This window comes from Lissotriton vulgaris, chromosome 2_1, assembly GCF_964263255.1.
Source record: "Lissotriton vulgaris chromosome 2_1, aLisVul1.2, whole genome shotgun sequence".
Classification (NCBI taxonomy): domain Eukaryota; kingdom Metazoa; phylum Chordata; class Amphibia; order Caudata; family Salamandridae; genus Lissotriton; species Lissotriton vulgaris.
In genome coordinates, this window is record NC_141687.1 from 414,944,407 (window position 1) to 414,969,968 (window position 25,562).

General features: G+C 45.6%; 1 protein-coding gene and 1 pseudogene across 3 annotated transcripts in view; one reads left to right on the top strand and one right to left on the bottom strand.

Moving 5' to 3' along the window:
* LOC147730490 (guanidinoacetate N-methyltransferase A-like) lies at positions 1-24,960 on the top strand (annotated as a pseudogene).
* NRP2 (neuropilin 2) overlaps positions 1-25,562 on the bottom strand; it is a 172,254-nt gene that overhangs the window by 131,059 nt on the left and 15,633 nt on the right. The gene's annotated exons all lie outside the window — the stretch shown is intronic.

Consider the following 25,562-nt stretch of genomic DNA (forward strand, 5'->3'; position numbering starts at 1 on the left):
ATGCTTTCATGCTTAAGAGCAGTGCGGGGATTGGATGCAGAGTCTGTGATGCTGCCCCAGGGACTGCTGGGAGCAGCAGAGAAGCAGCGAGAGGCGAGCGTCATCATGAGGTAAGTTTTTAGTTGTTATTTATTAATCCCTAGCACGCTCCCCGCGCTCCCTCCACCGCCTCTCCCTCCACTTTTAAATATTATCGGTCGCTACTTTGTCTGTGTGTATACAATTCCCAAAAGCAGGCTGCATGTGTATACTGTCTCATTGTATCCATCAAATCAGACTATTGAACCATACCAAATGGCCGCACGAGACATAATGTGAAAGAAATTGAGCCCACAAGGACTCTGATTCACATAAATGCACCAGGCAGCTGAAGTGAATGCACCCCGAGACACCCTGATTTTGCGTCTGTGTTGCACACTTGGCTCCTGGAAGGTCTGCTATTTACTGCTTGAGGGACTGAGGAAATGGAAACAAAATACATTAAACGGGATTTTTTAGGCTTGCACTTCCTCCCAGACCCCTAAAGCCGGGCTAGTGAGGACAATACCGGGGGCACAAATGGCAAGCAGGGGATAGAAGCTGCTCACAGTTGGTTCTCCTGTACAACGTCCCTGTGAACCCCTGTTGTCGCTGTCCACGACATTGAGCCTCACCCCTGTATTATTTTCTGCCTCTGCATTAGCCACAACTAAGCACATTGGCGGGAATCCCATGAGCCTCCCCTCACGAGGCATGTTCATGAAGCGGTCCCAGAGGCACGTACAATACCGAGTGAGTTAGTTGTGCACAAATAATGTAATACAACATGTCTCCTGGCCATGCGAGCACCGAATGCTGAGCAGCGGGCAACATCTTGCAGCGAGTTCTTTAATTCTCCACGCTGCAGCGAGGTCGCCTGGCGGCCATGTTTGAAATTCCTAAAGAAGAATGATTATTTCAGCAGTTTATAGGGTGAGAATGTCTGCTGGTGCACGCAGTGCAGAAAACCTACGTAAACATGAAATGTATGGGAACACACAATGCATGTAAATGAGTACAGACTAACATGTCTGCACACATCCATGCATATACACAGACACATGTACTGAAACATGGGAAGATACTTTAAAATATGATACTACATACACACTTGCATATACAGTAGAAACACAAATACCGGAAGCGTGTGCAAACGCTCTCGTCAGTCTGCACATAGACCTACAAACCCATACTTATGGCAGGAATGGTCAACAAAAATGCTGATAACATACTTTCATAAGAAGTACCCGAAAACACGCAAACAAAGACAGTTAGACAAAAATAAGTACATTGCACAAACATCTATATATACCTAGAGGGACATATATGAACAAATATATACAGGCATGATCTGTCACATAATGCACACATGTATATTGTCATGTATGGAAAAACTATTATATATATAGATACAAACAGATAAATAAAATACCCACAAGATACAGAAACAGCTATTCACAACAGCTGTTCACCAACCCACATAAGATTGTGACAGCACATACCGGTGCATATGGCTGCATGGCACACCTACATACACTATACGTTCTAAATTTAGGTCGATCAAAGGGTCTACAGAGAAGTTTTCAAACACATTCAGAAAGTTCCTCCTCTGATACATCATAGAGGAAGCATCGTCTTCAGAAACATGGATGCGAACAGAGCCATTATCTGAGGATTTCAAAATGTAAATATCTCTCCTGGGACTGCATCTATAGGATGACTAGCAGCAAAGGATGCGCATGTACACATCGAAATATAGTGATCTACGAAGAATGACAACGCAGCCTTGTTCAGACTTGGACATTGGCTTCTGGGGACTTGGTCTACGAGGAGATGTGTTAAATCCACCGCTCCCTCATCCTTGGGGTTTTTAAAAGGGGGTTAGCATTACAATCTTTAGACTCGGTGGGCGGCAAGAGCTGCTCCTGAGAGCTCTCCACCCCGAAAGGTTGACTCGCTGGTATTGCTTCGGGAGTCCCAGGTCAAAATGCAGCACTTTACATATGCTCTCCTGTGATTCATGGAAGAGTGGGTTGAATCACACCTCTAATCAAAGCACAGCATGTTTGTGTGCTCACCATGAAAGGTAGGCCATAGTGTGTTTGTAAGTATTTAAATGTAATAGCATCTCAGCAGGAAAAGCTGCACCTACTAAACCAATGGTACTCAGGAGAGGTGGTGAAGAAATGTTAGGATGCTGCTTGTGTCTGAAGACATGTTACAACACGTTACTGTGACACATACGCTGATAATGTACATTGTGCAATTATATTCAATCAGAGGCACAGGGACAGCTGTCGGCTTTCATGGCTTTGCAGTTAAGAATAAGACGTGTACATAGAAGTGGGCACCCCTAAGACATAAAACGGTATGAGTTTAATTCATTTTGCTACATAGTTTCTCAAAAGGAAGTGCTGTAGTCACAGGCTAAAAAGTGGCAATTTGTATTAATTCATTAATTTAAGATCTAAAGAAACAATATGTGCAATAACATCTCTCCATCCATGCAGGATACACCGGTAGTGTAGCTCTAGGAAAGTTCTCCAAAGGGGGTGGTTCTGCTCAAGAGACAGAGACAACACAGCACTCTTCTTTTAACTCTTTTATTGAAGATCTAGAAGAACCATAGATATCTACACCATCGCATTGTTAGTAAAGGTTGACCCATCAGAGTTGATTCAAACTTGAGCGCAGACTTTGGGACATCCCATAACTTCAAGAAGGATCACAATTTGGGTTTCTCCCTCTTGTAGATTAATTGTTGGGTTGAACTCCAATAATAAACAGCAATAACTCATCGAGTCAAGATAAAGGGCGAGATGACTCTTCTACAACTCCTCTCGCTATGCAAAGGCTGACTGAGTAACGCTGTTATAGCCTCATACATATATCATGGGGCTTGTAAGATGCCCATAAGTGTGCCTCTGTTACCACATCAGAGGGCTCCATTGCTTTTCCAGGTGTACGTTTATTTAAATTAAGATATAGATCACCCACACCTTCCTGTAACAATGTGAGACACAGTAGACTTGTTTGTAGGCTTTGAGACACATTAAACTTGTCCAGCATTGTTTCACAAGGCCCGCACCAGGACAGAATTTCAATATTACAGCTAATTTTGTAAATGGTTTCAAATTAGATTCAGGATATGTAAATTTACCTGAACATTTTTAATCTAATTTTGTCCTGAAAATCCTAGATGGTCAGCAGGCACTCAAATGACCATTAAACACCCCAGACACAGATTTGGGGATGCCGAGGACATGGAAAGAAAGAGATTTGGATAGCTCAGGCTCCCTCCTGGGATTTTTATAGAGAGAGTCGAGTCCCATCGACAAAGCGCGACAACGCAATTCCAGTCGATCATCGATTGAAGATAGAAAGACATATCAGCGTCTCCGCTTCCGCCTGAGAGCGTGACCTGGCAGCGCCTTTTCAGGGGTGCACAATATCAGGGTCTACTGAGGTCCATTGTCCCCTTTTCTCCTTCGAGTGATGGATGATTTGAACAACCCCAACCCTCCTCTTCAGAACAAGCGATCAATACCTCTGGGCCTCTCCAGCACGCACCAAAGCCCCCCCCCCCCCCCCCCCGACCCCCGTTTCAAACTCGGACAAAAGAGACTCTCTTCCCTTCTTGTTAGAAAAAAACAGTCCTGTGTTCTGCACATAGAGCTGAACAATGGCAGCAGGAAGTTCTTCACAGCGGGGCGTCATTCTCATCTGCTCCAGGGAGTCATCACTTCCTCATCCTCTTTCTTGTTGCAATAAATTACTATTTTTGGCCTGTGCACAGAAACGAATGACCAGGCAGGGAAATAACGACCAGGCACATAAACCCACGCGTGTGTGAGGGAAATCCATCCGCACCTCCAGATTAATCCGGGACACATTTCCTCACATTTTTCCAAAGACACGGGCGAATGAAAAAAATAACAATTTCAGAGTTGTAAAAGCACAAAACATCTGGATGTCTTCCCCGGAGAGAGCAGCTTCGTAGACAAATATGTAACAAGCCACGTTCTCGCTACAAATGTCTCTCTAAAGCACGGAGCAGGCCGAGGCATCATTTTCAGCGCTCATTAAAACCCACAACTCCGGGGTTCACACCTCAGTGACCCAACACATGACCACATCCCCGAGAAGCCAGTATACGTCCCGTGGAAGGGAAATATCGAACTTTTGGGTATGTTCTGCTTGGAGCGTTTAAGGTAAGGAAGGATTTCGGGGGTTGGGGAGGGCGTGCTAAAACAAAACAGCCCTTCCACTCTTCTGGGTCGTTTAGGCCCCACGCCCCATCACCTCCACCTTCCCATTTCATCTTCTCCAGTCCAGGGAGGAGACCCGGGAGAATCTGGCACGCCAGCGACACCTAATGACCGATCTAAGCATTGCCGGTTCAGGGCTTCAGAGGAGAACTGCATTTTGAATAAAACAAGGAGAAAAACATGCTTTGACAAATCCAGTTGGCCTGACTAAACAATTTAAACAGGCTTCCTGAGTGGAAAAAAAGCTTAGCAAAAATTGATTGCTTTTCCGTATGTGATGTATTTAAAAAAAGCCTACTTAAGTGAAACAAAACAATTGTTTTTCTGTACACGATGTTCATATTCGAGAAATAATTTAATGTGCTGATTCAGCGTACATTTGAGATGTAAAATAATATTTCAAGCACTGCTATGCAATCATTTTATAGAAGTTAGAGTGATACACCAAACAGCTAACAGTATGGGACACATAAATACTTCAACGGGAGGAACCAAAGCCCACTCGATATATATTTAAAAGCATGTATAACAATAAATGTTGCATAGAGCAGCACTGTGAACCCAAACCTAAAAAGGGCTAGGGTTCCCAGAACATAAACCACCTGCAAGACCAGGTTCTGCATTGTCAGAAAGAGCAGGATTGGATAACCAGTCACAGAAAGGCTGTGGCCAAAAGGGATAGTTGGGTTTGTTCTGCAAACACAATATATGCCTTCGCTGGGCATCTCAAAAGGCACAAGATTTTGTGGAATTTTGCCAATATCCTTCTAGTGGAAATGTATGGAATTTATTTTCACGCCACACAATTTCATGCGTACAAACACTATTTTTGCCCCATCTTGTTTTCCATGAAACACCCAGAATATCAGTCAAAAATATTACCATTTAATGTATTTTTTCATGTTTCTGATAACTCCAACTAATACAGATAGATGTAAAGCCCTGATATTTATGTATTGCTTTAAACTGCAATTAATCTAAATCTAAACACTCGTATATTTTCTCAAATATGGAAACTAAGTCACAGAAAAACAGAGCACAGTGCAGTTAAATGGGTAAGCCAAGATTCATTAAACACAGATCTTCTGGAGGGAAAATAAGCAACTTAGCACTAGATCACCCACCATTCCTCACTGGTGTTATGTATGCACAGCTTGTTGTTTGGTTATGAATAGTGCTTCGCTGGCATTTAGGCAATGCAATAAAAATTCCAGAGAAAGTCCATAACTCCAATGTTGTAGGTGGAAAGCATGACAGGAGGTCATTATCAGTGTGATAACGCCCCCAGTCAACATCACTACCTAAACAAATGCAAACAGGACTATTTGTGCCCGGTCCCACAATGTGTCCTCTCCGACGACTATGCACTGAAAAGGAAACATTCATATGAAACATATACATACTCAGAGCATCCCTTAGGTCCTTCATGATGGGCATTGTAAATATTCCAGTGTGCGTTACAGAAGACATCTTTTCCCCATTCTGTGTGCTCACCGTGTCATTGGCGCTGTTTGTTTTTCGACTTGTTATGAACGAAGGGGGATGCATTTGCTGAAATGCCAGGCTGGTTTCTCCTGGCACCAAACTGTAAACAGACCTGTTATGAGTTTATAATGTCATGTTTATTTAGATATTTCATACCTGGCCTGCTTCCGCAGTAAGATTGCGTTGCGGGTCGCTGGAGATTGGGCTTAAGGCCCATTGAAGCAACTTAGATGAAAATATTGTTTTCCTGTTCGTGACGCTGACAATTCCCCACATTTTTGGCCTGCTACACAATCACATTCCCACAGGTGAAGAAGTGAGAGCTGTCAAATGACATGACCAGGAGGTGCAGCACAGAGGCACCTGGGATCTGCCTCTGAATAGGGCCTATGGAATGAAAGCGAAGCCTGTGCTGCGACTTCTATAATGCAAACCCAGCTGCGAAGCAAGACAATGACCCTTATTGAGGATGTTGGTAGACAATACAAGATCATGCAAGACCAATTGGAGCTTTATTTCTTGAAATTAGATGACATTTCAAGTTTACATTTTTTTGTCAAAGGGGGTGGGGGTGCACTGATTCCCTCGAAATCGCACACTTTTTCAGACAATTCCTGATGCTAGAACTTGGCCCAGGAACCACAGGTCCAAAATAGACAGCTCGGCCTCTAGACCTCATCTTCCCTTTGTAGTGTCCTGTATGGATGTTCCTCACTGTAATCCTTTCTCATTTGACCGGGCTTCATGGAAAGAGAGACAAAGACCCACAATATGGCATAGCCACAGCGACTAGGAGCGCTAATATGCACCCAGAAAATTGGAAACACTGACATGCACCGGTGACAGGAAGCACAGACCACCCACATTGGGACAAAGAGTAACACCAGCACACAAACACTTGGAAATTAACACAAAAACTGACGAGTCACTAAATGTGGGTGAATGAGACACTTACTGTGAGAGGGGACCAGCCCACTCCCTCTCAACCCCAAAAGAAGTTCGAATTCCTGTCGAAGCTAAACCAACTAGCTTGCTATCGCCTCCAATACCATTCAACTAGTCACATTGTCTGGACTTTAACCAGGCACGAGTCCACTAACAACCCAGGTCTACACATCCTTGACTACCTACAGAGTTATGAGGCATTAACAATGGTAGAGGACATCATACAAAAACAAAATAACATACGATTTCTAAGTGGTGCCACATCCTAATGTGGGCAGTGTTCAGGAAGCACATGGTGAGGAATGTTTGTAATCGTAAATTAGGTTTTACATGTAGCATTTACTGCTGTGATTCTTAGCAGGTAAGGGAACTGCGGTCCAAGAAGGCGCAGTGAACTGCCCTGGATCGCGCAATTAAGTCAAGTGGGTAAACGGGATGTAGCTCAGGCCTCCTATTTCCACAGGACACGTTCCCCGTTGGTTTGGAGGAGACTGAGAGAGCCAAGGAGGTCAAACTACTCTAGAGACTGCAAATCCAAAATAGAAATCAGACATTTAGTCCTGAGTTGGACCCTGACAATGCTGGTCGTCCAGGGGCACTGTCAATAGAGAGGTCTCTTTCTGTACTATAGAGGCCAAGCTAACCCAGCCTGGTCTGAGGCATCCCATCTCCCATACGTGGAAGCACCAGATCTTGTGCTTGGTTTATAAGCTCATCTTCCCCGTGCATCATCTAATCAAAAGCACATGACAGAAGTTAACGTTCCTTGTTGGCCTGCTTCACAAGAGTCTGCTGATGCAGCACTACCAATCTGATGAAATGTTGCTAAAGTGGACTTTTATGCAAAGGAAAATCTCTCATCCCGATTAAATGTTGCCAGTCTTCTTCATTTGATCCTCCCGCTGGTGGTTATACCAAGATTGTGTGGAGTAGAGGGTGTATCCACATAATGACAATTTGGTCTAGAATCGATGCTGGGTTTGGGTGTCCCCGGTCTTTCAGCTCTACACTTACTAATCTAAAGCAAAAGTCTGGGGGTCCTTCTGCTCTTCATAGGAAGTTGCTACTGGATGTCCAAACATCTTGGATAACATAGTCTCACCTCAATTTTCTTGTCTCAGACTCCTTTTTATACATAGGATAATATTTTCTGTTCTGAAATAATTTAAGCCAAAGCTTCGTATGGTTGTGACCCACCCCTGTGCCAAGGGGGCAGAAGCCACACACAAAGACCCCCAAACCAGTTAGGTTGAGTTGTAAAGGGGTCAACTCATTATACACAAATCATAACCTGCATTAAAAGGATGAACACTCTATTGGCAACTTCTCATTTGACCCACGCAGGAGGAAAAGATAGTTATTGACCAAAGAAAGAACATGTTAATTAACCATACTCCTTGTGGAGTGGAAATCCCATATAAACACCTGTTTTACGATGATGCTGGAAACTTTCCAAATGGATACCGCGGCCAAGGTCTGTAACATTATGTATTTATGTGGAGTTATTTGTATGGTACGAACTAGCAGGGAAGCAACAGCACACTGAACAACGGGCAAGGACCCTGGGATAAAACTCAGATAATTTTTACGGTACATGGTAGAAGTTATTGAATTTATTGGGCTTTATGGTCCTGAATTGCAGTAGAGTCAGGGCATGTTGAATATCGTCAGGATGCTTTTTTGGAACCTAGGGTGAAGATGGAGAAGACTGGTCTTCTGTTTTCTTCCTTCTTACATCTCTTTGTCTCAATGTACCTCATGGACCACAAGAGTTGACCACAGAGGAGTCAATGACATGATTTCCTGGCCCTGAAAAAATGATTTGCTGCCTGGCCCTCCCATGATGTAAAGGACCATAACAAATGACTGCCCACATTCATGAACTGTAACTAGTCTTTTCTACCATGGGCACAAGGTTATGTGATATAACAACCCTCCCCCTTCCTGCAACCCCAATATTCCTACTTCAGGGTGCTGAAAAATATGGAGGAATAATGAGATTTGTTTGCAGTTTTATAAATCACGCACTGGGCAGGAGAGCATGAGACCGCTTGACATGAGCACCCGATTACATTATACTTGTCAGACTCACTTTTTGGTGTGTGTTTTAAGTAAAGGCAAGATTAAGTGATTTGCCCAGAATCACAGGATGTTGAACCGACACCAGGACTCGCACCTGACTGCCTTTAGGCCACATCTCCTCCTCTAATAGAAGTGAAAGATCATAAAACCAAGAACATTAAAACAAAGCATAACAAGACAATAGAGAGAACTGGAAAAGGAAAGCAATTGGAGTAAAAGATAAGAGAGCACTAACAAGACAAAAAATAATTAACAAAAGAAGAGAAGGACAAAGAAAAAAATAAAAGATCATGATAAAAAAAAACTTTGAATAAATCACATAAATTGGATATCCATAGAAAGAAATCGAAAGGAATGATGGCAAGAAGAAAAAAAAGAAAGAAAACTAGAAGAAAAAAAGTTGAAAAAATACAAAGGAAGCTAGAAGCAAAGCAAAAAAAGAAAGGCAAAGAAAGAAAAAAAACGCAAAACCTAGTCCAGAGCTGACCCCCGTTTCAATGATATGCTACTGTTACTCCAAGACGAGATATTCTGAGGAGACAAGCTGGAGGCGCTGCCTCCAAACATGCTCTTGTTTTAACCTCGCTCAGAAATGTGGAGAGGGGCCCAGCCTCCCCCGGCAGCTGAGCACAGAGGCTCCCAGCAGCATCTGGGAGCCATCAGAGGCCGGAGCGGCCAGGCGCAGGCTCCCCGCTCCCAGGGCCTGCACACAACGCACGCAGCCCGAGAACACAAATACCTCTTTCTGGGTCAGAAGTGTCTGCTCGAGCACTTAGGACCGAGTCCATAAAAGAGGCAGTGTTTGCAGAGCGCAGGGGGAGAGAGACAGAGCACCATGTGTGACCCATCATACAAGGCGAGATGGCTTTATTCGAGAACTCAATCTATTGGGTTCTCGGGCCAATGAGATTAAAAACAGAGAAGATTGCTTCTGGTCAGAGAAGTGGGATGTTGAAGGCAGGCATCCCACCACGAACCAAAAGAAATGGTTTTAGCCATTTTGAAACCGGAGTAATTCAGGAAGTTCCCTGGTGTGCATTCCATAGCTTCAGAGCTTGAGCTGAGAGTCCCTCTCCACCCTTGATTTTAAATTTGAATTGTGGAAAGAGAGTGAGGAGCAGATGGCTAGATCTTGGGGCGCACTGGACTGCCTGATATCCCTGAGATAGGAAGGTGCCAGCCCAGGCAGACCCCTAGGAGCGAGGCACACTGATTTAAATGTCACCGTCTTTGTCCCAGGCAGCCAGAGCAGGTGATGGATCATCTTTGGGATCCAATCAATTTATTGATCCCCAGAACCAACCGAGCTGTAGCATTTTGCATATGCTGTAGGCACAAGGGTTGACAGTAGGCCTGTGACGTGCTGGCCATTGCATAGTCCAGATGCAAGGAAAAGCATGACTGGATCAGTCCACAGAGAAGATTTGGGCATCAAACTAAGCGCTATATGTTATTGGATCACGTATTCTGTTCCCACTGTGTGTGTGTGTGGCCCAAAGTACCTGTCAGTTTGTGGCAATCGTCCTTGTTATGCATGATTGAGAGCGATTATGTTTTCCATGTCATCTGTGTGGATGTTACAGGTGAAGGTCGGCCATTTGGATTTAGAATAATGGGGTGCTGTGGGCATATGTGCGCAACCTGCAAATTTGATAAACTGACCAATGGACCACTTGGCCCACTACAGGTCAGACTGATCTGCCGTCAAGATTTCTTTCGAGACGTCCAATGCTGATGTTCTGTAGGGGGTTTGAGGCCTCTAAACAGGCCACTGGAGGAGCTCACCTCAACTGGGGGTGGTGCCCATAGGCCAAAGCACTCATGGTACCCTAGCCCTCCCATATTCTTGCAATTCTTTTACCATTTATGGTGGCGTGGTAGTGATCACACAGGCATCCGGTGGCCTACAACTGATCTCGTCTCTTGCGAGAGGGTCTTCCTGGCCCCCAGCCGGAGGAGCAGGAAGTCGATTGCACAATCCGTTTATCAAGGCTAGGCTGGCATCAAGTGAGCTAAGGGGGCATAAAGGGAGGCCTTCATGGCCTTTCCTCCTTGTGATTCCAGCCTGGACAGGAGGACATAGTGGGGAGTTCTGTCTTGTCATTGACTAGGTGAGTTGGAAGGGGCGGTTCCAAATGACGTGCCTCCGCAGAGCATGCTGCTATACTACTGTAAAATGGCAGTTACTGCGTTATCGGTTGGGGAAGCTGGTTAGATAGAGCGACCGGGCATTGCTGGGACCAGTGGTAGGAAGGAAGTGGATAGCTGATTTCATGAAGAGACCCAGATCTTCCGTGGCTGGTAACAGGTGAAAGAGCCCGGTTACATAAAGTGGCCCATTACTGGCAGGCTCGTACGCATAGCACCAGGCTTCACTGCGCCTTGCATTGACACGCCCCAAGCAAGAAACTTAAAACGCAATAAACAACGAATAAAAATCGAAAGAAAAAGGGGAGGGGAAAACTAAAACATAAACAATCGAATTAGAACCACGATATTGTTACATTTGTATAGATACTTTTTTTTAATAATTCAACATGCATATTCAATATATGGGGGCTCATCGTGGCCCACCTTTATTTACATTTTTTAAGAAATGTTAGGTATTTTTCATTTTTCAGGTACATTATTTCAGGGAGATTGAAATCAAACTCATAATTGGAAAGAGTCAACCGTATCCAGATAGACCTGTGACAAATTCGTGGGGATAGCTTCTATTGGTGCCGCAGGTTCAGTGGCACCGGGGCCCAGAGGACTGAGGGGTCCAGCCAAAATAATTGTTGTTGTACTTTTGTCCTTACTGACTTGACTTGTTGTTGTACAATTCAAAAAGCAGCTACAGGACCCATGTGCTTCTTTGCACAGCAGTCCATGAAACACTGGCTTGGCTACCAGGGGATGAATTATTAATGTGATCAGCACAAAACGTCGAAATGCACCAGATTTCCCGGGGTCATGGCGCTCGCCAGGAAATGGCTTTCGCATAAGATGTGGAGTTTCCAGAAAGTATGTTTTCTGCTTCATGCAGCCTTTGTTGTTGCAAAAACTGAGTCACTGGCGCAGTGATGAGGACGCTGCACACATCTTACAAGCCTCAGCTCCGCCCTCCTCACTTCCTGTAAAGCCCCATGACAGGCAGAGCTCAAAATCTAGCTATAAATCAATGCTTTCGGCTCCAGGTCTGTTAAACCAACTGTTTAGAAACAGATAAGAGATGGGAGCACTGGGAATGTCAAGGAATCCGCCCTGAGATAAACAAATCATCCACCTTACAACACCGCGTGCGCTCTGTCTGCTGGGGCGAGAGGGGGAAGGAAGGGAGGGGGGGGGGGGGGGCTGAAAGTGCACCGAGCCCACGCGCCACACCCCGACTCTACCACAGACTGGACCGAACAGACAGATAGACAGATCAATCGACCGTTCCGTGAAATCATTAAGCAAACATACATTGTCATGGCCTGGCAAACCTCCTCAGAGACCCCCCAGGACACCGACCCGCCCATACCATGCGATATGGCTCTAACCAACTGCACGTTCTCTTCGCCCGTGTTATGATGTACCTCAGCCTCACTTCCACAAATACTCCCTCAAAACATCTCCCCTCCTTTACTACGGCCAGACGTGTTTCCTCAGACCCCCACCCTACGCCCCCCCTTGCTCTCCCGTACTACGGTCAGCCTCCTCAGACCCGCAGCGGGGCGCGCCATCACCCTCCGGTGTGGTGGTGTGCCTCAGCCCGCCTCCCTGCTCTGAGGAGGTCAGGCAGGCTCACCTGACCCTCACTTGACGCCCCGGCCCCACCCCCCTCCGCGCCCTGCCTGCCATGCTATCCCCTTTACCCGTCACCCCCCACGTCACGGTCAGGTTGGCACAGCTGCCTCATCCGCGTCCCGTCCCCTCTCCACCGCGGCTAGGCCGTGTTCCTTCGACCCACACCCGCTATGCCATGGCCAGGCCTCGACCTTTACCGCATCCCCGCCGTCCCTGCTGGGCCATGGTCAGACTAGCTACCTCAGACCCCCCCCCCCCCCCCCCCTGTCACGGTGGAATCCTCAGACCCTCACCCAACGGCGCCCCCCCCCTCTCCAACGCCACGGCCAGGCTGCCCTCCCCAGACCCTCGGCTCACCCCCTCCCCACCCATCATACCCCGACCACACTGCGGAGGACTTCACGCTGCATTCCGAGACAGCCGCCCCGCTACAAGTTAACGATCACACCCAAAGACTGTCTTTCATGTGCACCCAAGTGATGGGCGCTGTCACAAGACTGCCTTCCGTACCGCCCCTCCGGGCAGAGGGCGAGAAGGAATGCTGCAATCATTCGTCAGGGTTGGAAATGGACCGCTGGAAGTCTCCGCCAAGCCACGGCGGGCAGGACCGCGAGAGAGAGCCCGGGGCGTCCCAGGCCAGCGGTGCCAGCCGTGCACGCGCTCAGCGCGCGGGCACTGCCCCAGTGCCGCTGCACACTGCCGCCGCCACTGCCCTGGCATGGAGCAGCTGTTGCACCGGTACTGCACGGCGGCTCCGCTGGGAAGGGCTGGAACTGCCCAATGCATGTTGGAGTGTGGTGCTACTGTCCTATTACGTGTTGTAACTCTGTTCAGAAGGGGTGGCACTGGTAACAGCCATTCGGCGATCCAGCACCTGGAAGAGTTGCTATTGTGTAGTAAAGCGCTAAGAAGTGTCCACTTAATGTACGAGCATGAGGCAGCGCGCCGCTAGTACTGACCCCCTACTGCACAGCAGGTTTACTGGCAGCAGCAGCTGGTACTGTCCCTCAAATGAACTGCAGTGGTTTTGCGAAATATCGGCACTGCCCCATCGATGGACAGCAGCGGTGCTGAGAACCGATGCACTGTCCCGTAATTTACTGCGACAATTCTGTGAAGCACCGAAAAGTCCCATGAATGGACTGTAGTGAAACAGAGAAATGACGGTACGTCTGTCCCATGCAACATATAGCGGCCCTGGGCTGTACCTATATTGTCCCAAACGTAAGGCTGGGCCTCGGTCTGCAGTCGCACCGACCCCCTCACAGTGCCCGAATCTGATTAAAAACAAGAGTTGAGTAAACCTGCCAGTTCCGGCCACGAGTAACCCCAGCTCAGGCGAGAGCTGAACGGAGGCGCTGGCTGCCCTGACGTCGCCATGTCGCCCTGTCCCATTACACGGCTGAAGCCCCGCGGTGGTGCGGCTCACGTTGTGGCTGAGCGCAAAGCCGTGCCCTCTAACCCGGTTATGCGTAATCTTATCATACAAACAAGGCCTGCGACGGATGCAATAATGGCATTACTGAATATTTATACCCCGCGCTCTCCAGGCGCGCTGTTAATATAATTCCTCGGCTATTAATGAGAGGGCTGGAATTTCATCTTCTGGCCACTCTGGCAATCACTGGGAAAAAAGAGCTACTTTTAAAAAGCCGCCACTCTGCCCAGGCAATTTGAAATAAATGTAATTATTGGAGGAAAGCAGTTTAATGTGCTCATACTTTTTCCATTTCTTCCCACTCTGCCGCCCCTGCATCTGCAACCGCTGGTGTAATTGTGACACTGATAGGGCCTGCAGCAAGCTGCGCCCTGTCCCTTTTCTGATGGATTTGAGATGTGGCTGTGCAGGGTTTCCTCTGTATGGACCACCGAAGCTTCCTGTTACTGGGCATCTTCCAGCTTTAACATCCTTAAAGCAGTCACGTGACACGCATAAAACAAAGGATTCCCAAATAAGGCAACCACGTCACTGATTGTTCAACGCCTTTGAAAGAAGTCCATTCCTGGACGAAAAAGACATTTTATAGTGGCACTACCTTTAGTCTATTGTCCGTAGCCTGTATAAGAATCACTGAAGGTGAAAGAAAAAACGCGTATTTTCCACGCTGGAATTTTGCAGTTTTGCGCACTCACTAATCTTGATCTTGCGGTCGAGACTATTGATTAAGGGCTGGAGGGGGTGTGCAGTGCAAACATGACCATCAAGGAAATGTCTCGTTTCACTCACATTGCTCCAACGGCTTTTTCATATTTATTTCTATTACTTCTCAGAGCTTTGAAGTAGTGACATATCACCAAAGGAACGGCGGCTTTATAACTAGTGGTAATGGAAAACTGCCTTCCCCCGCCTCCTCGCGGTCTGCCGGCACCCTGTCATTTCTTAGAATGTGTCATTATTGCTTTATTTTCCGGTTGTTCCCGTTAGACCTTTCCTGCCTTTCGAAGCTCATCACTGTGCATTAGATAACTTTCTGTAACGCACGGATCAATAAGGACGGATGGCCTGTGATGTCACCGGTGAGGTCAGCAAGGGTAGTGTGCGCTCATCTGCATGCACGCACCGCAGGCCCAGTGAACGACTCCGTAAAGTGGCAGATGACCCTTGGACGCGTGCGCAGCTCTGCCCTTGCGAAGCCTGGGTCTTGCAAGAGAAAGAGAGGCCCTGATTGGCTGCACTGACAAACCTTTCGAGGGAACTTACAGCACTTCCATTCTGACGTAGGCAGGCGTGATTACTTCAACCAATGAAGCATGACACTTGGGCGGCATCTATTTACGTATTTATTTTATTCCACAGGCATTCGAGCAGTTTACAAGAACCAAGTTCTGGTTCACAAACATCATAAAACAAGCTACTAGCATCAGGCAAATAAATGAACAAACAGTTATCACCAGCAAGGACTTACAGAATAAGTACTTAGCTAAATTTCATAGTGTATCACCAGTCATAGTAATTCCTCTTCATGGCTTCTCCATCAAACCTTCGGTGTTCGACTCCTTGGTCCGGGCCTTCAGTATTTGTTGGTATCCTCTGGACTTCAGTGGTTGATTCCATGTCCAGGCCTGTCCATGATTGATACCAGAGGCCAGGACTTTGTTGTCTGGCACCAGGATACAGATCTTCAGTGGTGATGCTACGGTCCCGACCCTCAGCGTGTGTTGCTATGGTAACAGCCCTCAGCGTCTAATGCCATGGCCGACGCCTTCAGCGTTTGACACTATGGATGGTCCAGGTCCGCAGCATCGACGCTGTGGTCTCCGTCGACCCTCAGTGTTTGATAGTCAAGTCAAGTCAAGTCAAAAAAATTTATATAGCGCACTACATACCCAGAGGGTCTCAAGGCGCTTAGGGAGGGGAGGAGGATTACTTGTCAAATATCCACGTTTTAAGTTGCTTTCTGAATGCTAGGTGGTTCTGGGTAAGGCGAAGGTATGTGGGGAGTGAGTACATTGGCTCAGGTCTTCAGCTCTTAAAACCACAGTCCAGGCCCTTAATGTTCAATTCTTATGGTCCTGACCCTCTGTGTTGGATGCGATGGCATGAAACAGGCCTTTAGGGTTTGACTCTTTGGTCCAGGAAATCAGTGTTAGATGCTATGGTCTTGACCCTCGTTACTTGACGCCATATATATATAGGCCTTTCGGCAGCGCTTAATTTATATTAAAAAATGAGTTCCAGAGCTCTTGCCTGGAGGCCAATGCAGCCTGATGACACATTGCCCCTGCTAAGCTGCCAATGAAATTAACAACACAACCACTAACCATCTCACTCCTACAAGCGTGATGATTCAGACTATTTCAGGCCCTCCAAAGCTACAAAAATGGCTTGGGCGGCAGGGAGTAGTCTATTAAATGTATATTGAATTAATGATGAATTGCTATTGTGGTCATCTCGGAATTAGCCAGACAGCTCCAATTTGTAGCAGACTGTCACAAGCACTAGTATTGACACTTTAGTGCCGGTGCCGAGCACCGGAAACCATAGGCTCAAATTAAGCATAGCCTTCAGGGCATGGATTTATGGTTTTGCCTTGACATATGGTTTCCGCATGACATTTTACCTCCCTCAACTGGAGTCTTCATGGCAAACTTCCTTCACCCGTGGGCATGTCAATGAAATCTGTTCTCACTTCCCTCTTCCTGGTGTCCAGTCCTCCCAACAGTCACTACGCCCATCACACCTCTCCATCATGGCCGACACAATGGGATGCATGTATGAACGGGCCACGTGGGCCAACATCCAGGGACTTGATTTGTTTACTCGGCTCTTCTTCAGTCATGTCTGCACAGTACCGCTGCCGCTCTTCCTCCACTTGGGAGGTCTGGGAATGGACAGCACATGTCTCTTTCCTCCTCCCTCCCAGCAAAGTCTCCGTGTCGCCTTGTACTGGAAGTGAGAAGCCCCGTTGGGGTCGGAGTGCCCCAGGCCTGTCACTTTCTCCCTCTTTTCCTTGCTTCAACCTCTCCAACATGTCAGCAGGCTGCACTCTCTCCCGCCCTCGACATCTTCTAGGCTAGCATGTGTGCATGGTGAATAGTTCAGTACAGCCTCGCCCAGTATGTGGGAGAAAATAAAAAACAACCATAAAAAAAAGTATTTACAATAGGTCTTGATTTCAAACTATTAAATGTGAGTCTTAAACACGCATCTAATTCTGCTTCATCCAGGGCGTCTTTCTTGGAGTTTTACTTTGTCCGTGAGTTTAGAATATTACGTTTTTAGCCCAGGGCAGGTAGAAAAAAATTACATCGGGCCTTCTGTTTCCGAAGCGTGCACGAGGATGCTTCTCTCACCTCTTATCTCAACCCACTCGATCTGCAAGAATGAGACGAGGACACGAAGCAAAAGCCCAGGGGCCTCTAGAAAAGAGGGTGGGCTGCAGAATACAAAGAGGCAGTAAGCGCTATATAAATCCAATTACATAACACTATGCCCGACCACTCTGTGCCACATTGCTGAGTCTACAGCGACCCCTGTGGCTGAGGGCCAGACTGCAGCCCTATCTTGGATTGTCAAATAACGCAATGTGCTACCCCTCCACTAGATGGTACAGTTCTGGTTTCAAAAATATTTGCCAATCTGTCAATGATTGCCTGATAGGCTCCAGCAGACATGGACTCAGGGCATGCATCCCCTGCACCGTAAGCATGGCGCTTGCCATAGAAGCCCTGGTATTACCACTTGGTGCTTCCAAATGACACAATGTTAATAATTTTCCAAACCCCTTCCGAATATGCATTTGTCGGCGAAGGCTTATTGAGCACTTGATGAAAAACTGGACATACAGACGTTTCTGCAGGAAATAGTAGGAAGAGTCATTGAAGGCAGTTTTTTGATCCACAAAAATTAATATTTTGTAAGCCTTTTTTGGAATAAGTTTAGCAATGGTTGCAGTTGCTTGTTAGGTCTGGGTTTGGGTTTTGACACTGCAGTTGTGAAGCTGAGCTACTGCTTAATATACTGGTTTTGCTGATGCTTGTTTTCTACATGTCTATGGCCAGTTTGCAGAGACTTCACAACTGGAAGAAAGCTACAACAGCCCCCTCCGCTTAACGAATACAAAACCCAAGTCGGGTTCACATTAATAACTAAAGAATTGTAAGGAACATTTTGTTATATTCTACCCTTAAAATAATGAAAACGAGGATTCACATTCCAAGGACTACCCAGAACTAAATTCCAGGAAATGTATCCTCTCAATAGCTTTTCCAGCCAACATTTTTCCTCTTCTCCTTCAAAGTTCTCGCTTTCTTTCTTTTTTATAGAGGAGGTGGAACATTGAAAACATTTGGTGGAGTCATATCCACCGCAGAGCGCTTATTCATCATTCCTATTGGGTGCGGCAAGAGGCCGTTGGAGAACTGGCGAGAAATGATGCATGGTTCCTATTAGGTGTCCAAGGACAGCAGCATGGTTGAGCATTATTCCTCACATCTGACTGACTGCCTCAGTCCCAACCCCACCAGCCATTCACAGGCACCAGCCTTCCAAGAAATGTCACCTCTCGTGACTGACGCTGTCTCAGCCCCAACTGTACTAACATTTCAGCACAAGTGGAGAAGTGTGGCTCAGGGGTTAGAGGCGGCAGACTTGGAAGCTGAGATTGGCCCTGGACCAGGGTTCAATTCCCCGCCTCGACGGGGCTTGGGCTCAATAATTCCACGGACTCGATAATTCTCGCTCCGGTGCCTACTCGACTCACGGGTTCACACTCTGCGACTCTGGGCAATAGCTTGCTTAATCTCCACAACGGCCCCTCGCGGCGGGATGCCTGGCTTTCACCTTGTGGATACCCTGCCGGGGTTATCTCACAGGGGAATACCAGAACGGGTTCCCTAAGCAAGCGCTTAGATACCTGCGATGTGGGTGATTTGCGCTATATAAATACATGTACATTTACATTTACCAGCAAGTGAAGAAATCTCATGCTTACACAATGACCGCTACCCTATAACTATGGGCCTTATCCTTTCTTGTGACTTACTCTGCATCAGCCCGTCAGCATGTTAGAATCACCAGCGGCCCAGAACTCTCCCAATTCACTTATTGCGCTTGCCTAGATTAAAAGGCGTTAGCCGGACAAAATATCTGCTACCAACCTATCATCAAGGCGAGTGGATGTGCAGTAAAGAACAGTACAGCTATGCCTCCCCATAGAAGCTTGCCTTGACCGTGATGCTGTGACAAGCAACTACAGAGCAGAAGAGAAGGCCGGACGGGAAGCCAGGGGCAGGGTCTTCAATTTAAGAAAAGGCCAAGCAGGAGAGGCTGGCAGTACTTTGAATAAAAAGATTTGCCTGGGTATATATATATGTGTGTGTGTGTGCTACTATATATATATGTAGTCGTATATATATTACAATATATTCACTTTGAAAAATGTATATATATATATATATTGTGTGCATATATCTATATAAAATACATACACTATGATATATATGTGTGTATGTATGTATGTATGTATGTATATATATATATATATATATATATATATATATATATATATATATATATATATATATATATATATATATATATATATATATATATATATACATATTAGCCACATATTGAATTGTATTTTCTAAATAACATTTAAAACAACCCAACTCGATGTTATTCACTTATTGGATCTCAGACAGAATGATTAAACGATGAGTCAGACTCTTCAGTACCCGATCCCCTAGGCAAACATACAAAGACAGATGTGCACACACGCATACACAAGCACTCATGCATATGCTTGTGAGCCTACACATGCGTGTAAAAAGACCAGCAGTAAATGTTCAGGGCACTAACCCACCTTAGTAACTGGTACAATACCGCAGTTGGCGAAAGGGAGCTAAACCAGAGTATCCGCGTGGGACAGGCGCTACTGATCTCTATGTGAAGCACTAGGCAGACGCAGACACGTTTCCCGTATTTTCCCAGGCCAGAATTCATTCCCTTTTCTGCACAGCTGTTCCTCTTCCTTAAGCCCCACAGCTGGTTGTGATGTCTTTTGCAGAAAGCCATAGAGTCCCCGAAGGCCAAGATTCTGGCACTTTCTCTTGGCTGCTTTGCACCAGTTCAGGAAACATTACACAATCTTGACAATGCAGTGTCATTAAAAAAAGAATAAGGCCTGCTGCACACATTAAAAAAAATACCAAAATGGCTGTCACTGAGTGATTGTTTGGAAGGGTGCCATGAAGGACTCCCATCGGTGCCGTGCGCTATTAACAATAATGCTCCACAAACTGGAAAGGTCAGAAAGCAAAACTGCATGAACAGCATCCGACAGAGGTAAGAGAACCCACAGATATCCTTTTCTATTTATTTTAAATCTTACTACTGGAAACCGAGGCCCATCCTCCATGATGTGCGCGCCTCCTTCTCATTACAATCTGTATTTTAACTGCAGCCCATCATTCTTTTTTTTTTGGCAGTCTCATACTCCAATTCCATTAACAGCCTGCCCGGTTCTTTATTTTCCCTGGACCAGGTTGCATTTTTTTCTTGCCGCAGTTTATTTTTACACCCCAGCTGGTCTGCTATAAGGTCACAGTTTTTTGGCTCTAGTCCCAGTTACTGGAAATTAATTTGTCCCTCTTCTCCCATCTTATAATTGCGGCTGATGTCCCACAGGATAAGATGGCCGCCTTATCTTGACTTGACAGCTTCCTCAACCTGGGCAGGAATGCCTCATTTTCTACAATGAGACGGGTGGGGTCCAGGACCCCCTCCACTTCCCCCCATGCAACAGAATCCTGTCTGGAGGAGCTGTGACAGAGGCGTGTGTGAGCTCACGAGCCTTACAAGGCACACAGCCTCTGGATAGGAGGGAGAGACACTTACAGCAAAGAATTGTCGCAGCAGGCAGAAGACCTTAAAGGATGGGCCAGTCAGGATGTAGGGACCTAAACGCTGACAGCTTGAAGATTGCAGATTTACATAGGGACTTTGATAAGCAAATCCCTCCAAAACAAAAGGCGCTATCAATCATTGGAGCGAGTTACGGGTCAAAGGGGTAGATTTAACTTTAAAAGAAACACATCGCAGCAATTTCCAGTGCTTAATTTGTGCTGGGGGGTTCCGGTGCTCAGCACCAGCATTTAATAGTCCACACTTGCTCTTATGATAATCCACCACATGGGGGCGCTGTTTGTCTGATTATGAAATTAGCACAATAACAGTTATTTAATAATTTGGTATACATTAAAAACTTACAAATACTGTCACCCAAGCCATTCTTACAACTTTTGGTGGCATGGAATAGTCTGAACTGTCATCCTTTTAGGGGTGGGTGGTTAGTAGTTCTGCTGCTATGATCATTGGCAGTGCTGGCAGGGGCAATGGGTGATGCAACTTGCACGGGCCTCCTGACGAGGACCCTAGTAGTTCTTTTCTAACAAATCAAGCACTGGCAGTTGCCAAAGTATTGTGCAGTCGTGCATGATAGTGCAAAGGTGTCTGTGTGACATCTTCCATAGGATTTGTACTAGAAGTGTAGCCTTGTGCATTAAAATACCATGCCTAGACAAGCTTTGAAACTTTTCCCACTTTGAATGTGTTTTTTGATAGCTGGTAGAGGTGGGCGTGCCACTGAAACCTTGAGCAAGGCTCGAGTCTGAAGCCTGGCTCTGGCTCAGCTTGAGATCCTGTCAGAACTGCGAGCCCAAAACAGGCCGAGCTTACATATGGCTTCTGCCTGTCTCACTCTCTTCCTCTCTTTACCCAGGATGTGGCATTAGGTTCTTCTGGGCTGCCAACTGTGGAAGTGGGGAATCAGAGTCGAGTCTCACAGTCGGCTAACATACTGTGATTCTGGACAAATCACTTAATCTCCCTATTCCTATAAACAATGCATGTGACCCTGTCTAATGTAACTGGAGTTCAAGTAAAGCGCTCTAATACCTTGGGGTCACATTTGCACTATAACTTAAGAGCTGCAGAAAAATGCACTCAAAGGTAAAAACGAAGTCTTAACACAAGGAAAGACAAATAGATACCCTTTGCACAAAGTGAAACCAGAAAACCTGGATAAATTGAGGTCTCCCCACTTAAATTGAGTAATTTTAGGCAGATATTTTATTTGAACAAACCTCTTTTTTTCATTATTATGGTGTATGAAAGCACTTTCAAATATTTGAGTTCATAAACCAGCTGAAGCAAACTATCACTTTTAATAAATAAGTCTTAGTTCAGTGCTATAATTTGACCTAGTCCCCCAGTACACTCCTACTGGCCCCTTCTTCGCCTTGGGGTAGGACTGTAAGGAGCACAGGAGGGAAGCTGGTGGCGGCTATGATCAGACGGAGGAGCATCTACAGATCATGGAAAAGCCCATGATGGAGAGATGGGAGGCCCACTACAAGCACAGCCTGACGGTAGCAGCGGCTAGCCGAGGCGGCTGCATGCTGCAGGTCGGCTTGGATATGGCCGCTGCAGCCATGAAAGTGGAGAAGCTTCCATTCGAGGAGCACTGGATCATAGAGTGCAACAACAGGGTCTTTAAGCAGCTAGAGGACTGGGCCTAGAAATAGCCACACATGATCGTTCCCTTGAAGAGGTTGCAAGAGGACCTTATCACTATGGTGCCTGATGGACACTAGGTTGGCATTGTATATGCCACAGACCCCCTTGTCTGCAGACTCACCAGTTCAGCTTCATAAAGGGGCATGTGTAATATCTTTACTTGTTTTTACTTATGCTTATTTATTACTGTTTAGGACAGCTCTCATACTTGCTGTTTCTATACTGTGTGGATAGGACATTTTATGTATAGGAAAACTTGAAGAATGAATTCATCATCTTTCAACCTTCTACTGGTGTGATCTAACTTCATTTCACTGGCGACGATCTGGCCTGAACCCCTTTCATCGTTTGGAAATTCATCATTATTGAAAAACGTCCTAACACGACTGCCATCATCACGTGTGGTAAAGCATTACTACCTCCCAACTCCAACTCAAGGTACTGTAAATTTTAATTTATTTAAAAGCGGGAGTTGGCCTTTTATTAAGTCGGTTTGGCCTTGTCAGGACTTTGAAAAGGAAAAGGAGTTACTCTTCCTGACCTCGCCACTTCAGTACCCAACTTGCGCGTTACAAGATCTGCTTTGTTTTAAACTTCCTGACCTCGACAAGCCAGTACCCGACATGCGTATTACAAGCTCTGCTTTGTTGTTCGTGATGAATTATCCATCAGTTCTGAAGTCTTATGGAGGTGTACGGAACTTGTGCCTCCCGCCTCTGTCAGATCAAGAATCATTCAACAAGCCCATTAAGGACATCTAGGTATCTCAAAGACTAAAGGAAGAATTTGCATGCACTTCTGGTGGCTAGGTATTGATCTTCAAGTTGAACGGGTTGTTAGAGATTGAGCAGTGAGTAATACATGTGATAAAACATTAATCACGAGAGTTCTACCAATGGTAATACGCAAAGAACCTACCAGGTGCTGGGAAGAGATTGCTCTTGACCTTATAGGACCTATTTCTGGTTCTTTCAGTGAATACTATGTTTTGTTTTTAATTGACATGTCCTCTAGATGGACAGAAATAAAAGTTGTAAGAAGCACTGAGACCAAAGATGTTATCAACTTTCTAGAAGAAATCTTTGCCAGGGAGGGTCTTCCAGACTCTCTTCTGACTGACAATGGAGTCCAGTCGGTCTCAAGAGAAATGGAGGAGTATTTAACAAGAAATGGTATTAAACATAAGCAATGCTCTCTCTATCATCCCGAAACAAACGGAATGGTAGAGAGGTTTAATCGAGTGCTCCAGGAATCTATACAATTGGCCAAAGTTCAGAGAAAAGACTGGAAGCTAGAAATTACTGAACGCGTGGGAATCTATCACCTCACTCCTCATTCTACAACCAATAAAGTTCAGTTTGAACTGTTTAGAGGACGTTGTCCTAATACCCACCTTTTTCAGTCATGGATGAGAGACAAACATCTTTCCACCAATCCTGAAAAAGTTTCGGGTGTTGCTGAATCTGATAATCACTATAACTCACAAAAATTGAAAATTTTGAAAATAAAGAATTATTTTGACAATAGACATGCTGTTTCACACACTCGTGTACAGGTGGGTGACAGAGTGAAAGTTCGCTTACCACAGAAATCTGGTGGATTGTCGAAATTTTCTTCCCCTTTTGTTGTTAAAAATGCTTTCGAAATGCTGTTAAGTTAAGGGATGGTCACATGTGGAATTTCAGTAGAATTGCTCCTTTACGTAACAAAATCTCTGTTATACCTAATGTAAATAATGAAACATGTATCAAAAATCCTATGTTGCGGAGGAGTTGTCGTATTAAGAAAATTCCAATCCTCTTCGCGATTTTGTTTTGAAGTAATTGTGTAAAGGGGAAAGGAGTGTAATGGCTTTACTTGTTTTTACATATGCTTTTTTATAACTGTTTAGGACAGCTCTCATACTTTTTGTTCTAGAATGTTATTCTGAGAGGCTCTCCGAGAATGTTCTCTTGTCAGTTGTTGTTTCTATGCAGTGTGAATAGGACGTTTTATGTATAGGAAAACTTGCAGAATAAATCTTTCAACCTTCTACTGGTGTGATCTAACTTCATTACAGCATGCTCGTTGACTGTTAAAGCCTGGCGGAATCCTCACCTACTGCAGCCTGACATAGTGTGGGGAGCTGCTAAAAACAAACTATACCGAACTATACCGACTATACCGACATCGAAGAGATGTTTCAGGAGGCACAGGTCCCACAGCTGCCGGAAGCAGGCTTCAAGGCAGACGATATCAGCACCACATTGATGGATCTTGTAACTCCCAAGGAGTGTGAGCAGCACGACCATTCACAAAATGATCACCACCACATTATCAAGCTCTAAGGCCTACCCCTCCCAGGCCTGGGAGAAGATGACTCTACATTAGGCCAACCTTCCTGATCTTGAAAACACTTCTGAAATGCTACCCCCTACCTCAAAGCTTCCACATGTTCAAAGAATAAACTTTTCTGACTTTTGCAAAGACTATTATATTTTACAGATGTTTGTTGTATAACTTACATCGCAAATATTTTCAGGGCTTGGCTCGTGCCCGGGTTCTAAGATCTTTGGTTCGGCTCTCCTTGTTAATTTGTTGGCCGGCTCACCTCTAAATGAGGGGCTAGGCATTAATTGCCTCCTGTGAGTGATGAACCCACCCCCGCACTGAACAATGGCAACAAGTTGAATATTACTGTACCATCATATCCTCTTTGAATTTACTTTTCATTTCTCTAAGTCTGGTGTTTTACATTTTAAGATAAGAGTTTGCCAATATAAGAAACGAGCATGTTTTTATCAGCTGGCTTCCTTCCCACCCTTCCAGCATTCTTTAAAATGTTCGGGGCCACTTACATTTTTTCTCTATGGTTCATGGGAGCAACTGCAGGAAGAATACAGAGACAAAACAGGAAGTCAGCTAGCCATGTGAATGCTGGGAAAGGTAGGATGGAAACACTGGCACTGCCAGATTAGGAAACCTAAGCAGTG